The sequence below is a fragment of the Camelus bactrianus genome, unplaced genomic scaffold (assembly GCF_048773025.1).
Source record: "Camelus bactrianus isolate YW-2024 breed Bactrian camel unplaced genomic scaffold, ASM4877302v1 HiC_scaffold_50, whole genome shotgun sequence".
Taxonomy (NCBI): Eukaryota; Metazoa; Chordata; class Mammalia; order Artiodactyla; family Camelidae; genus Camelus; species Camelus bactrianus.
Genome location: NW_027413967.1, coordinates 3643 through 7284, shown reverse-complemented (window position 1 = coordinate 7284; position 3642 = coordinate 3643).

The window sequence follows — 3642 nt, the reverse complement described above, 5'->3', positions numbered from 1 at the left end:
TTTTCTGTGGAATGTTTTGAGGGACTTCTGTCCTGTTTTCCCTAATGGCTTTCCTCCACCTCCGTTTCGCCCTCTCCCCCTCGCCCCCACCACCAACCCCTGTTCCGTGTTGCCTTCTGTCTTCCGTCGGAGAGCGGAGTCTGTCAGGTATGAGTCGAGAGCTCTGTGTCCGCCTGCCAGCCCGCCCACCCGGCCCCATCTCGAACGGTGGTCTCTATCACGTGTTCCGTCAGGAGCAGGCACTTTCTGCTTGTTTTTGGAACTTGCTGTCGAGATTCCAGGTTCTGGGCCTGTCCGGATATCTCTTGGAAACGGAAATGTGTGCGTTTTCCCCTTTTTTAAATTGTGTTCGTTTGTTTACTTACTTATTTATTTATTTACTTACTTACATTTATTTATTTATTTAGGCCTTTTTTTTTTGGTTCTTGCTGCTGTTGTTGCTTTCGGTGGTTGTTTGTTTATTCGGGGAGGGGAGGTAATTCGTTTCTTTTGCTGGTTTGTTGCCTGACTTAGTGATTGCCTGACTTACCGACTTCCTTATTGACTTGAACGGAAGTCCTGAAGATCGAACCCTGGACCTCGCGCGTGCTGGGCAGGCACTCTGCCGCTGAGTTCTACGCTCCATCCTCCCCCTCGCCCCCTCCCCCATTTGGGGGAGGAAAAAAATAATTTTTTTTTTTCCTTTTAAACTGAAAACGTCCGTTTGGGTCTCCTGCACGTGTTTCATCCCTGGTTTTCTGGCTTCTAGGAGGTGGAGTTGACCGAGTTCTTGGACTGTTGAGGAGAGGAACCCCTGATGGGCTGCGGTTGTGCTTTTTCTACGGTGTTTTTGTTTTTGTTTTTAAACCCCAGAGTAGTTCTACAGCTTGATTTCCCTTTGGTGGTGGGTTTTGTCGTTTGTTTTCATGTTTCCTTTCTTTCTTTCTTTCTTTCTTTCTTTCTTTCTTTCTTTCTTTCTTTCTTTCTTTCTTTCTTTCTTTCTTTCTTTCTTTCTTTCTTTTCTTTCTTCCTTCCTTCCTTCCTTCCTTCCTTCCTTCCTTTCTTCCTTTCTTCCTTTCTTCCTTTCTTTCTTCCTTTCTTCATTTCTTTCTTCCTTCCTTTCTTCCTTCCTTTCTTCCTTTCTTCCTTCCTTCCTTCCTTTCTTCCTTTCTTTTTCCTTTCTTTCCTTTCTTTCTTTCCTTTCTTTCCTTTCTTTCTTTCCTTTCTTTCTTTTCTTTCTTTTTTTTTTTTTTTCGGATGGGGCTACAGTTTCCTTGTCCACGTTGACTGTGTCAAACACACACACCGACACACACACGCACACCCAGACACGCGGATGCGCATGCACAGTGTTGCTCTGTGTAGATGCACTGAACCTCGATTTACCGAGCGGGTGGCTATCGACTCGCCCCCCCGAACCCCCGCCCGCATTTTTTTGTTTTCCCTCCTCCTTCCTGCGGTTGTGGTCAGCCGTGCTGACGTCCGTGTTCTCACGACCGACCGCGAGTGCGTTTTCCCCACGCGCCCGTTTGTTGTCTTTGGGCTTTGTCGCGATCTGTGCCGAGATCGATTTCTCTTTCCGCTTCGATGGGGTTCGCGGTCTTCATCCTTTCTTTTCTAGCTTCTGGGCTTTGCCTGTCTGCTTTCGAAAGACCTCCCGCATTCGAGAGGACGGACTCCAAAGCCGATTCCTGCGTTGTTCTCTGAGCGCTCGCCTGGTTTCGGTTTGCCAGCCCCCGCCTTCCCTCCCTCTTCCCCTCCTCCCCTTCCCAACCTCCCACCCGGGAACCCGGGATCTCGTCCTGGTCGCTCTGGGCCACCCGCGGCGTCGGCCCCGGCCCCGCCGGCGTGTCCGTGTGATCTCCCCCGCCCGGGGAATCGCGTGGGGAGCGCGTCCCCTTCGCGGCAGCCGCCCGGCCGGCCGTGTCTTGCCAAACCCCGGCTCCCTCCGTCCTCCCCGCCCTGATCTGTTGCCGGGGTCGCGTCGCGCCGCGTCGCGTCGTGTCGCCTCGTGTCGTGCCGTGCCGTGCCGTGCCGTGCCGTGACGAGGGTGAGCGGGCTCCGAGGCGGACGCCACGGGGCCGCCCGGCGCCTCAGTCCGGGACGAGCTCGGGCGTTTGGGCGGCCGGCGGCGGTCGGGATCGGTTCCGGGGACGTTGGCGACGGTTGTCGGGCGCCATCTGGCTGCCGCTCTGAGATTGTCCCTCTTCTCCCGAGCGTCGGCGACCTCGGCAAGGGATGGGGCTCGGCGGCGGGGCCCGAGGCAGACTTCGGGGAGGCTGGCGACACCGGCGGTGACAGTCCCCGTGGCGCTGAGCCGCGGGCGCGTCCTGCTCTCGGCGCAGATTGGACTCGCAGGATGATGAGGGGGTGACTGTCGCCGCGCTCCCGGGATCTCGTGTGCCGGGGGAAGCCGTGTGGCCTGGCCTGGTCGACCAGCATCCGCCTGTGCCCCTCCAGCCGCGGAGACCGACCCGAGCCGATCGGACACGGCCTGCGCCTTGCCGCCGCGGGGGAAAGGGAGAGAGTGTCCCGCGCCCGGGCCGCCGGCGGCTAGGTGGTCAGGCCCTCGTCTGCGTCCCTTGGACGACTGCTCGTGAGGCGAGGAGCGGCCCGGGCCCAGTGCGGTGAGGCCGGGGACGGGCGCGCTGGGGTTCCCGGTCGTCGGAGGCGCCTCCTTGGATGAAATGTTTTCTGAGTCCCGATGGATCCGGAGACGTGGCTGGGCCGGCCCCTGTTGGCGCGGGAGGCCTGGGAGGGGGGGTGCCCCCCGCCCCTTAAGCCTGCCCGCGTGGGTTCCGGTGGCGTTGGAGGGACCGAGACTTCATCCGGACTCGGGGACCGGCACGGGGGCGTCCTGCGAGGGATGTGGGGGAGGCAGGCTTTCCCCGGCCCGGGGCCCGGTGCTCGGGAGCGGTCCCTCGTGGGGGGCCCTCTCGTCGGAGGCGCCTCTGTGGCATCTCCCCGAGTCCCCGGCCACGCGGGCGAGAAAAGGGCAGGGCGTCCCCGGCCTGATCCCGTCTCCCTCTCGTCCCTTCCCCTTCCCCTTCCCCTTCCCATTCCCATTCCCATTCCCATTCCCACTTCTCCTCCTAAGCCTCCTCCTAATCCCCCTCCCCTCTCCCCTCTCCCCTCTCCCCTCCCCCTACCAACCCCCCCACCCCGGTCGATCAGATGGCCCCCGAGAGCTTCGGGGCTGCCATTTATGGGGGTAGGGCTGGGGGCAGGTGGCCGGACCGAGGTCCCGGGGTCCCCCCTGCAAATCGTGGACCCGCCCCGTTTCTGGGCGCTGTCATTTTTCCTGTCGTGTTGGGCATTTTCTGCCAGCAGATAGGTGCTGACACGGTCTTCCTCGGTGTCTGTCACCGAGTGTTGGGTCTCCGGACGCGTGCGGGGCTCTGGGTTTCTCTCTGCGTGAGCCCTGGCCTGGTAGCCGACTCCGCTTCTGACACTTGAGCCGCCCGCCCGGGCCTGCGCGCCGGCTCTCGTGTGTGCGTCCGGCTGACGTGGCCCGTGGTGCCACCTCCGGTCTCTGGTGGCCCGAGGGCGGTGGGGTGAGGTGGCGGCGTGGGTCTTTTACCCCGTGCGCTCCCCGCCGCAGGCACCCGGTGGTGGCCGGCACGACCCCACCCCCGTAGGCTCCGTGCCGCGTGTCAGGCATTC